Source organism: Dromiciops gliroides, chromosome 3, assembly GCF_019393635.1.
Source record: "Dromiciops gliroides isolate mDroGli1 chromosome 3, mDroGli1.pri, whole genome shotgun sequence".
In the NCBI taxonomy this organism is placed as follows: Eukaryota; Metazoa; Chordata; class Mammalia; order Microbiotheria; family Microbiotheriidae; genus Dromiciops; species Dromiciops gliroides.
In genome coordinates, this window is record NC_057863.1 from 228,138,186 (window position 1) to 228,151,192 (window position 13,007).

The 13,007-nt window shown below is 38.3% G+C and overlaps 1 protein-coding gene across 4 annotated transcripts in view; it reads right to left on the reverse strand.

Moving 5' to 3' along the window:
* The window catches only part of TBL1X (transducin beta like 1 X-linked), a 379,125-nt gene that overhangs the window by 288,168 nt on the left and 77,950 nt on the right, over positions 1-13,007 (reverse strand). The window lies entirely within an intron of this gene.

Here is a 13,007-nt window from a genome sequence, read left to right on the forward strand (position 1 = left end):
AGTCTGCAAAGGAAGGAAAGAACCCGTTTTTTTGTTTTATTTTGTTTTGTTTTGTTTTGTTTTTGTAGGAACATTTAAATGCCAGGCTGCAGAATTTATATTTTATGCTAGAAGCAATAGGGAAGACTGAGCAGAAGTGCGATGTGGTCAAAGCTCTATTTCACAGATATGAATCTGGCAGTTGTATACAAGATAAACTGACTAGGGAAGACGCTGGAAGAATTTGTCTTGTAAGAGACTAACCTTTATCTAAAATTTGGAATTAGAGACAGAAGATCCTTAGAGATCTACTAGTCTAACTCATTCTACAAATGAGTAAGCTCAGGCTTGCTACCTCTCTGCCATCTCCCAAATCTGTCCCCTTTCCTCCAGTGGCAGAACCACTACCACAGTTTAGGTTCTCAGAATCCTTGGCTTGAACTATCATGATAGGCGCCTAATTGGTCACCCTGTCTCCAGTTTCTCCCCTCTCTAATCCACCCTCCGAACGGTTGACAAATTGGCATGTCTAAATGAGCACAGGCCTGACCATATCAAGGAGCACCACTGATTCCCACTTGTATCCAGGATAAAACATAAACCCCCTTGTTTGGCTCTTAAAGACTTTGCAATCTAGGCTTTAGCCTAGGCTTAACTGCTCATTATGTTCTAGACAAATTGACCTACTTACATTTCATCTCATTACATTACATTACCTCATTTCATCTCTCATCTCACCTCTGCCTCACAGAATTCCCAAGTTTGTCCCAATCCCAGGTCGGGTACCAATTCTTATTGGAAGGTAGCTAGTGCCCCTTCCTCTATAAATGACTTTAGATGTATTGAACAGCTTCTTGTACAAGCACATATTGTTTCCCCTCAATAGCATATAAATTCCTTAAAGGTAGAGAAAATTTCCTTTCTGTCCTTGCAACCTTAGCACAGTATTAAGCAAAGAGAAGGTGATGAGGGGCAGCCAGGTGGCAAAGTGGATAGGCTCTGGGTTCAGGAGGACCTGAGTTCAAATATGGCCTCAGACACTTGACACTAACTAGCTATGTGACCTTGGGCAAGTCACTTAACCCCATTGCCCCGCAAAAAAATAAATAAATAAATAGATAGATAGATAGATAGATAGATAGATAGATAGATAGATAGATAGATAGATAGATAGACAGACAGACAGACAGATAGATGACGAAAGGGGTTTGCCAGGTCACACCAGTAGCACATAACAGAATCAGGATGTGATCCCTTGACTAGAGTGCCAAAGCTTTTGCCACGATTATATGGCTGCCTCATATAAGGGGTAGGGAATGAGCATTTTTATAGTACTTACTATGTGCCAGGCACTGTGCTAAATGCTTTCAATTATTTCTCATTTGACGTTCCCTAAGAGGTCGGCAGGTGATGTCATCATCCCCATCTTATAGAGGAAGAAACTGAGGCAATGTTTTTTTAGAGTTAGTATCAAAAGCTGCAGAAAGGTTGAGAAGAATGTGGACTGAGAAGAGGCCATTAGATTTGACCATTAAGAGATCACAATTAACTTGGCGGAGGGGGAGGGGAGGAGGAAGAGTTTCAGTTAAGTGATGAGATTAGAAGCCAGGATCCAAAGCATATAAAGAAGAAAGTGAAAAGAGTGGCTGAGAAAGGGAAGAGAGATGATAGCTATAGGGGATACTGAGTTCTAGTTAAGGGTATTTAATCACCTCACCTTACCGTGCTCAGAGTGAGTATTAAAAGGAAACTGACCACTACAAAAATAATTATAACCTAAGTAACAACATGCTTAGAGAAGATGAAGAGGTTACGTTCTATGAAGGATCTGACAAGCTTCTCCAAATGGGAGTCCAAGTAACATATACTTAAACACTGGGGAACTTCAATACGTAAGTAGGCACACAAAATGAGTATAAAAGCTAAAACTAGAAAAATGGGATGGAGGCATCAAAGATCTTTCACAATTACTTTCTTCACCTGAGTTCAAATCCCGCCTCAGACACTTGACACTTACTAGCTGTGTGACCAATGACTTTCTTTAAAAAAAAAAAAAAAAGCCATTACTATGGACAAGGTAAACACCAAAGATTTCATTTTTAAATGATAGTTCAACTTCCACCTCCAATTGAAGCGTTTTCTGCTGATTGGGCCTCTACCCCCCATTTCCTTTTTATTTTGCAAATACCAATAGAGACAAAAAATAGATGATAGATAGATGGAGATAGACAGATATAGATAGATAGATAGATAGATAGATAGATAGATAGATAGATAGATAGATAGATAGATAGATAGACAGATAGACAGACAGATAGATAGAATGTAAGCTTAAGAATAAGGCTTGGGGCAGCTAGGTGGCACAGTGGATGGAGCACCGGCCCTGGATTCAGGGGTACCTGAGTTCAAAGCCAGCCTCAGACACTTAACACTAACTAGCTGTGTGACCCTGGGCAAGTCACTTAACCCCAATTGCCTCACTAAAAAAAAAAAAAAAGAATAAGGCTTAATACACTTAATATTAATAGAGAAATATTTTGTAAATGAATGTATTATGCTTAGTCCGGAAAGGCCAACTCTGCCTTAAGCATGTCATTCACTGAATCTGGAACTCAACATGTGAAAAAATGTAAAATTGTTTTTACACATAATTAGGGAAAAATAAAATAGTAAAATATTTTTTAAAAGAAATATCATTCATTGTAGATTCTGGCCTCATCTCGGCAGATCAGTTGTAATCCTTTATCTTTCTCTAGTGTTTTTCTGATTTTGTATCCCTAGCATAGTAACTGACACAAGATAGGTGATTAATAAATGCTTCTCTGCTTGACTGATCTTCATCAAATGAAATCATTTATAAGCTATATCAACATTATAAACTAAGATGATGTGATTAAAAAGTACCTGGTTATAGGCACAGCAATAGTTGCTTTTAGAACCAGTTACATGTGTGTACTGGGAAATCGCTGCTTGATGAGAATAAACTTCAAGTTAAATACCAGGCCAGAAAAAAAAGATTAAAATGAGAAAGTAATGCATGTGATTATAGCTATTCCAACCTTTTAAAATAAACTGTCAGTCCCCCTCCAAGTCTTCCTTCTCCCCCCCTCCAAGGAAGGAAGGAAGGAAGGAAGAGAGAGAGAGAGAGAGAGAGAGAGAGAGAGAGAGAGAGAGAAAGAAAGAAAGAAAGAAAGAAAGAAAGAAAGAAAGAAAGAAAGAAAGAAAGAAAGAAAGAAAGAAAGAAAGAAAGAAAGAAAGAAAGACCCAACCAGGAAATGAACAGTACTGTGAAAAGATTGCTTCTTTGGGATCAGCAGAGATCTCGGCTCCAATCCCAGATCTACCACTTATTTGACCGTAAGCAAATCACTCAATCCTCTGTAGGATTGAGTTTCCTCATTTACAAAATGAGGGGGTTTTACTAGATGATTTAAATGGTCCCTTCCAGTCCTAAATCTACAATTCTGTGATCCTAAGTGATCTACATCGACTCTGACCTTTTCATAGATAATTTTACCAGATGCAAAATATAGCTGTGGAGAGAAGGCCAAAGGAGTCCAGAAATCTCCTTGGCCTTTTAAACATTCAATCTCCTCAGTATAAAGAAAGATATGGAAGCCAAAAGCAATATGGGTCTAGCATATAAACTTGTTTGCAAAGGACTATGGAGAAAGACGAAAGATTACAGTCGGTCCCCAGAGAATGAGGGCAGAAGAGACCTCTACAACTCAATGATATTCTTCAGGCAGAGTAGGCCTTCCAAGGCTGAGCAGAAAAACATTCACCTATTCACAAAATATTTGAGTGTAGCCAACAAAGAATGTTTTCAAGTTCCAAACCGTGTGACTTTCCTTAATGCTAAATTCTGCAGTCCAAGCACTGAACCTCACCTCTTGGTTGTGATTCCTGGCCTTGCCCTACTTCCTCTTTAAGTACAGCTTTACCAAGTCAGCTCCCTCCTACCCAAATTTACTGCCTGTATTCTTGGCTTGATAGCACAATGCTTTTTACTTTTGTTGTTGTTCAGTTGTTTTGGTCCTGTCCGACTCGTCATGACCCCATTTGGGGGTTGTTTTGCTTTTGGTTTTTGGTTTTTGTTTTTTTGTTTTGCAAAGATACTGGAGTGATTTAACATTTCCTTCTCTAACTCATTTTATAGATGAGAAAACAGGCCAAAAAAGGGTTAAGTGATTGGGGGGGGGGTGTCCGGATCACATAGCTATCGATTGCCTGAAGCCAAATTTGAACTCATAGGTATGAGTCTTCCTGATGGCTGATTCCAATGATCTATCCAACTTTTTAAAAAAAAACCTAATTTTTCTTTTTCTTTTTACTAATTTTTTTTCCCCAAAATTCACTGCCTCCTTCTCCACCCACTTAATATTACAATCAGTGGGCAGCTAGGTGGCGCAGTGGATAGAACACCAGCCCTGGATTCAGGAGTACCTGAGTTCAAATCCAGTCTCAGACACTTAATACTTACTAGCTGTGTGACCCTGGGCAAGTCACTTACCCCCCCCCTGCAAAAAAAAATTAAAATTTTTATATATATTACAGTCAGTAACAGAGACCATAATGAGCCTGAGTCTGGCCCTGCTCCCCCCCCCCCAGAGGGTGGTACTGATAGTGTTAGTCTTAAACATCAAAGGGTACCCATACAAAGGAGATTAGAAGTGCACAGGTAATATATACATTTTACAAAGACATTTTAACCAGAACTATGACTACACTAGTGTAGGAAACTAGTCGTGAACCTCTACCAATGCCCATCGGTAACTGCTAAACAACTAATAATTTTAAGAGTCATCTGGGACACTGAGGTTAAGTGACTTGCCTGGCAAGGTCACAGAGCAAATATATGTCAAGTTTGCACTTGAACCTTGAACGCTATTCCTGAATCCCTAGCCAGCTCTTTATCCCCTGATCTCCAGGTTCATCAAATTAAACCATTTATCAGCTAACACAACAATATAAACTAGGATGAAGTGATTAAACTGGGGATTAACACAAAAGCCTGGTTCTTTAATATTTTTAACGGAACAATTTACATCTCATCTATATAATCACTACTTTTTAGTTGTTAGATGAACCGCTAACCACAAAATTCCAATAAACATTCAAGAAAAAATATCAAATATTTCCTTTAAGAGAGCTAGGAATGAATAAAAAGTCTTGAGAAAAATTCCATATATGGATGATGGACACTAATCATGTGATGGACAGCCACAGCTTACTTCCTTAATATATTTGTAATAATTTTAGAACTGGAAGGGCTGGCTCTGTCAGTCAGAAATTTTGGTTTACGATGCTGAAAGACGTGGGTCTTCATGTAGGTCTACCTCAGAATTCCAGCAGCATTGTCCATCGGTCAATCTCTCTGTGCCAGGGAAAATCCCCATATCACAAATACAAACTACACTCACACCTTGCAATAACACAACAGGTAGACTCCCAATTAGGTACAGACTATATCCCAAATGAACATTTGCAAATTTATTGCTTAGAACTCATAATGCCTTCCCCCTTACAAAACAGGACAAATGAGGGTGAGATTCCCAAGCCAGTTTCTACAAAAGCCCATAATGTAGCTGAAATAATAATCATCCTAATAACCATGAATCAAAAGGAGGTGTTTTTTTTAAAGTGGGGTTAGAGGCTAGGTGGAGATTCTAACTGAGACTTTCCAGCAGCAGGGGAGGGGAGAGAATCCATCAGGAAGAATGAGCTGGCATTCCAACAGCTTCCACCCCAGTGGTGATTCCCAGCCACAGTGAATCAGGTCAGCACCAGCATAAATAAGGGGACTGCTTCCAAGATGCTAGATTTAGACTCAGAAGAGCCTCAACCCTTCATTTCAGAGAAGAGGAAATGAAGGACTATCGAAACAAAATGACTTTGCTGAAGGTAACCCAGGTGCTGAGTTGCAGAGATAGGATCTAACCAAGGTCTCCTGACTACAAATCATTGCTGTCAATCATTGCTATGTGGAAGAAATCAATACAGGAAAGAGCTGCCATTGACCCAGTAAAAGGACTTTAGTAACTCAGGCACCAAAAGGACCTTCTTTTAAGGAAGTTTCCCCTAAGACAGCTCTATGTCATGGGCCTCAAAATCACCTTTTATGGAAGCTTCACTATATTGACATTGCTTCTTCTCTATATCCTCAGTGCTTCACAAAGTGTGTGGCACCACCATAGTAACAGCTTAGTATTGGTGGACTGAGTAATAGCATTTAAGAGAATAATGAAGAGGCAGACTTCAATTACCCCATAGTGCCTCTTAATTCAACATTGATATATAATTCTATAGTACCAAATTGTCCTACATCGGCCTAGTTCTAGCTCCTTCTGGAACTGAAGCAAAATGTTCAGGTAAGTAACCAAGAACAAATGGTACGTGTGTGGCTCTCCAAAAATACCACAAAGCTGTGTTTTTACTCTGTTGTGGATGCCAGCCAAGTCAAAACGTTATCATGCTGAAGTAAAAGACTGTATCCAAGGTGTCCCAAGAAACTTGTATATAAACAGTTATACTATATACACAGAGACATTCATATGATTAAGAACCAAAATTAGAATTTGGAGAATGCTGAAGTAGGGGAGACATTCAAGAGCAATCAATGAGCATTAACCGGCCTGCTCAGCGCTAGGCACTTTTGTTGTTGCTCAGTCATTTTTCAGTTGTGTCAGATTCTTCATGACCCCTTTTGGGAGTTTTCTTGGCAAAGGTATTGGAGTAGTTTGCCATTTCCTGCTCCAGCTCCTTTTACAGATGAACTGAGAGAAATAGTGTTAAGTGACTTGCCTAGAGTCACCCAGCTTGTGAGTGTCTGAGGTCGAATTTGAACTCAGGCCTTTCCGACTCCAGGCCTACTGCTCTATCCACTGCACCACCTAGCTTCCCCCACCTTCAACCTCTGCAAAAGCTACCTTCCAAAGAAAACATTCCCCAGGCTGATTAACTAGGATAGATATTGTGATATTGTGGGATCATATTTAAGCTTTAGTTAAACTATCCTTTAATCGAACAAATTACCATCACTTTTAATTTACATATCATTTTTAGCGTGAAGTACTCAAAGGTTCCTCAAATGGGCTTGTTTTATCATTGATTTGGCTTTTCTCTCCAATGATGCAGGTGACAACCTATCCATACTGCCCCATCCTGTGCAAGTCCTGTCATTGTAAATGACCTCTCATAAATTAGAGGGAAGGAGGATGTCTACCTAACAAGAGAGAAAAAATTCCAAGTTTTCTCCTGACATACATAGGAGCATACTAGTAACATATTAGTGGAGCACTTGAGCTACCCCTAACCATTCATATGACCAGCACATCTTTTTCAATCATACATTTCATGGATACAATTCCATTATTCTTGAAAGAAAGCCCTTTTTTGTTAGATATTGTAGCTTACTCACACCTACCAGGTTCTCTCCACTGCCTTCTGTCCTCATGCTCCTCATTGCTATCTTTATCACCACCACAACCATAACACTCACCATCATCACCATCACCTCCACTCCAACCCCCACCATCATCCTTATCACCATTACCACCACCACCACCACCACCATCCTCATCATTGACATTTATGTCAAGATTTAAAGTTTGTAAAGCCCCTTGCAGACTCATTTAATACTCACAAGAACCCACTGAAATGGTTCCTATTTCCCCCCTTTTACAGAAAAGGATACTGAGAGGTAAAGAGCTTAAGAGTCTATACAAAAGGGAAATAATAAACAAGTTCGTTCATTCATTCATTAGGTGAACAATCCCTTATTAAGCACCCACTCCATTTGAAATACAATGCTAGGTGAAGAGAAAGATACAGTATCTCTAAACAACCTACTTTTAGCAAGGCATCTTATTATGCAAACCCTTCTTCATCCTCTAATTGTAAAACTAGCCTTAGCATTTTAGGGTGGCTTTCTCAGAGGCACATAAGTAAAGCAGCAGCAAACTGCCAGTGGAGAATTGTTCTATTCCCAAAATGGTGAAAAGGGGAGTATGAGATGAATTCTTTCCACTACCACTCCCAAATGCCAACAACCCAAAAGAGTTAAGCCCTGCTCCTGACATCTGATAAATCATAGAACCATGGTCATTTCCCATGTATTCCAAGTTTTCCTTTCAAGAAGCCCTACCAGTAATATTTATAATTAAATTCAAATTTCTTTAGTAACTTCCAACAAATGTCTTTATATGTGGAACTAGTCGAAATAAAGACTGGGGCAGCTTGGTGGCAAAGTGGATAGAGCACTGGCTCTGAAGTTGGGAGGACCAGAGTTCAAATCTCACCTTAGATACTCACTAGCTGTGTGACCCTGGTCAAGTCACTTAACTGCAATGGCCTTAAACATCCAGGGCCATCTCCAGTCATCCTCATCTTGCCACAGGAGCCAGATGGCTCTGGAGGAAAGAGTAAGGTTTGTGACCTTGCTTAGGACCCTCCCTCACTTAAATCTAGTTCCCTGCAAGTTGTGGCAACATTCCAGTGTCATGGTCTTCTTCAAGAATGAAGGACAGGGGCAGCTAGGTGGCGCAGTGGATAGAGCACCGGCCCTGGAGTCAGGAGTACCTGAGTTCAAATCTGGCCTCAGACACTTAACACTGACTAGCTGTGTGACCCTGGGCAAGTCACTTAACCCCAATTGCCTCACTAAAAAAAAAAAAAAAAATGAAGGACAAAAAACTACAAACAGAGACTGAACTTCCCTCCAAAATCTTACTTATCTAAAACCTGAGTATATCCCATAATTTGCATTATGAATACATTAAAGGGAGATGGGGGAAATTTAAATAACAGGAGAGATTCCAGCCATTATTCAATACCCTGCCCATCATTCAATTCACAGTGGACTTCAGTCTTACATAAAACTATGTTTTCCACAGATGCTCTATAGCACAAAGTAGTCTGTTTTTAAAATTGTTTTATCGATGTCTCTCGTTTTACAGAATCTACATTTCCCCTTGTACCCCCTCCCAGAGCCATCCCTTATTAAAAAGTTGTGGTTTTGTTTTTTAATTAAGCAAAACTGAATATGTTGGGGGGAAAAGATCTGAAATCATATAGAATGTTCAGAGCCCCATCTCTGCAAAGGGGCAGGGAGAGATGTCTTCTTACATCTCTTTTTTTTTATATCCAAGCTTGCTCTTTATAATTTTGAAACATCCAGTTTTGATTGTTTTGTGGTTGTTCTTTCCATTTATATTGTAATCATTATGTATTTTGTTTTCCTGGCTCGGCTTACTTCACTCTGTATAGGCTCATATACTTCTTTCCATGCTTCTCTTCATTAATCTTATTCTTGGTTTCTTACAGCACAGACATAATAGTCTCTTAATAAATATTTGTTGAATGAATTAATGGTCCTGAAATGTCTCAATGACCTTAGCCGTTGCTCTCCAAATGGACTATTTATCTGTAACATGGTCTAGTGGCATAGACCCAAAGGGTTGCTTTGTAAAGAGATTCCAGTGTGTAACCAGGGGATTTTTATTTTGTGTTTGTAACCAAATACCATTTGCGATTTCTCTTCCTGATCCACATGGACACTTTTTTAAAAACAAAACAAAAAAAATGCCAGTTCTTCAAAGTCAGGTATTCTCTCTAAACAAACAAACAAAAAATTCTCCATATCTCTCACAACTAAAGGCACATAGTAGGCCCTTAATCAATGTCTTTCAGTTAAATTCCAAATTGTGAGATTAAAAGCCTAGTTCAAGAAAGGGAATTGCATTGCTTCTGGCCTGAACCAGGGGAAAAAAATCAATGCAACCTACAACTTCAAAACCTTTTTGAGGTAATTAAAATAAGAGAAAGCCTTTATTGGAACTGACATTGAGCTTCAGTATCAGTTAAAGGGACAGTGCCCTTGTCTTAATATATTTTCTCCTTATTGAAAAGGAAATTAAAAAGCACATAGAAAAATTACCGCCTCGATTCAATGGTTGGAGAGAGTATTTTCTTTATCATGGAAATTCAGTTAGCAGTCTTTGACCTCTGAGTAATTTTACAATATAATTTCTCTCATTTTGGGTGAAGTTAAATGCTCTAAAGTACTCCAGAAGTTTCCCAATTTGAAAAGAAGAGTGTGAATTGGCTTCCTTGCAATAATCTAGCTAAACTCAAAGTACTCCTGGTGAATATTTATACATCATTCCAGCGAGTGAAAATGAAGATATAATTATTATTTCTGTATAATGAATAGAGTTCTTTTAAATGAGTATTTTCAATAATGAATTAACATTAGGTAAGATATTCCTAAGAAGCAAAGTAGTCAGTGAATAAAGAAATGGACCTGGAGTTAAAGCCAATTGAAATTAGGAAGACCTGGGTTCAAGTCCTTTCTCTGATAGCTGAGGACTAGTCCCTTAATCTTTCAGTGCCTCTTCGGCAATTTTTTTTATTGTTGTTGAGTTGTCTTAGTCATGTCTAACTCTGTGACCCCATTTGGAGTTTTCTCGGCAAAGACAATGGAGTGGTTAACCAGTTATTTTACAGATGAGGAAACTGAGGTAAACAGAGTTAAGTGAAGGTGACACAGCTAGTGTCAGAGGACAGATATGAACCCAGGATAATGAGTCTTCATGATTCCCAGTCCAGTGCTCTATCCATGGCTCCACCTAGCTGCCCCAAGTATACTACAACAGCTATAGCCATGACTCAGTTCAGCACTGTTGACTTCAACAGACTACAATTCAAATAAAGACACTCTGTGGCTACTTTTATATGATACATTCTCAAATTTCTATGGGAAACATAAAAATACAGTTATATAATTTAGACTGTCCTTTTTTCAGGAATTCCTAAATTAAAAATCAAAAGTCAATAATTCAATGTTTGGAAACCATATTATATGTTGCTTTCTTTATCTAGGTACTATCTTTTTTTTTTTTTTTAAGTATTAAGTATTTAGTAGCTGGCTTAATTTGACCTCCCTCTAACCAAGCACATTACCTTGGCCACCATCATTTCAACTATTCCCATTAATTCCACTGAAAGCCCAGTTTTATGAGTTTAAAGAGAAAACAGGCTGTTCACATTAATGACCTGGAGATGTACTTTTCAGTTACTAAGCTTTAAGTATTAGTAGATTTACACTCAACCAATAAAAATGCAAAGTAAATAAGAGATTGATAGAGATGCCACACTGATATGTAGGTCATAAAACACAGGTACTATCCAGAAGCCCTTATTAAATATGTCATGGCTGCTTTTATAAGTACCTGAAGCTCCTATATAGGACTACTCTCCACAAAGCAGAATTCAGTACACTCCTGGACAGATTTGTCTTGGCCCCCATCCAATCCAAAGGAGATTAGTTAGCAAAGTACCAAAAAGACCTTATGTAAAGCAGACTTCACTCTGGGGTTCTCAAAGAGGTTTTGGAATAGCAGAACTAAATACCATCTAAAAAGGAGAGTTCAATTGGGAAATGGGGTGGGGGGGCTGTCAAATGATTGTGATACAGAATCACAAGGCATCAATAAAACGCTTTGGGTTATTTGTTTGTTTGTTTTTCAATTATAGAACATTCAAACTCCTGACTATGGACCTTTTGTACAGTTTGTACCTCAATGTCCAGAATTCTCTCCTGCCTTTACTCCAATCAATCAATATTTATTAAACACCTACTCTATGACAGGCATTGTGCTAAGCACTGGAGATACAAAAAGAGACAAAAGACAGTCCCTGTTCCCAAGGAGCTCACAATCTAATAGGGGAGACGACATACAAACAAATGTATACAAATAAGTTATATACAGGATAAATTGGAAATAATTAACAGGGAGAAGGCAATTAATCTTTTGGTCCTTTTAAGATTAGCTGTCACTTCCTATAACGTCTCTTCCTAATTCTGCCAATTTTTAGTCTCCCCCGCGCTCCCTTATATACAGGTAAATTACTTTGTACTTAGTCTGTACTTAGTCTTAGTCTGTATGTAAAATAAGTCTAGAAAGGCAGGCTAGAGACAGATTATGAAGAGCATTAACTGTCCAACTGAGGAGTTAATATTTTACCATAAAACTAATAGGGAACCACTAAAAATTTTTGAACAGGGGAGTGGCATGGTCAGAATTGAGCTTTATAAAATTTATTTTACCTTCTGTGTGGAAGATAGATTAGAGAAAGAAGAGACCAAAAGGTCCAATCAGGATAGAGTTTTAGTATTTTAGTAGTCATTTTAGTTTTTATTTAACTAGATAGCAATTTTACCTCTCTAAATTTTGTTGGACTCAGTTTACTCATCTGTGAAATAGGTACCTATTTCATAGAGTTGTTATGAGGATTAAATGAGATGATGATGTCTGTAAAGGTGCTTTGAAAACCTTAAAATGATATATAAATATCAGTTATTATTTATAATTGACAATAAGCAATCTCACCTTCTGTATACCACTAAAAGAAATACAATGAATATCTTTCAATTAGATTGAAAGTCAATCTTTTAAAAAACCCCAAACCTGAGGTGTATGTTCCCACAGTTCAGTTTGGGCTTCACTATATGCCTGTGTCTTAGTGTTAAGCGGTTAATGAATTAATAAAATATGTAAGAAAATATCACTCCTTTATCCCTATTTTATTTGGTCTAGACTAGTGGCTTGAATAACCCATGAAGATGATTTCAATTATGCCTCTTTCTCTCTATTATCCATTCAGTCCCTTTTCAATCCGAGTCACATGAAATGATTTTCAGAGGCTAGGAACCCATAATGAGTAAAAATAGCAGGGAAATGCCAAGGGCTAAAGCAATTTCAGGAAGCAAAAGACCTCTGATACTCAAAAGATTACATGTCTACCAGCAGCAAAACAAAGGTAATTCACACTTTTGGTCACTATCCACTTCTCTAAAGACAATGTAAAGCTGATGAGCAGAAAACAATTTTGGTTAACCATCTACCTGGAGTTACTTTCCCCAACATTAGGTGGCAAACGGGAATGTGCTTGCGGTGACCCCAAAGTGGACTAATGGGAAGTTGTAGGTGCTTTTAGTAGTTATGACTTAAGTACACTGTAAAATT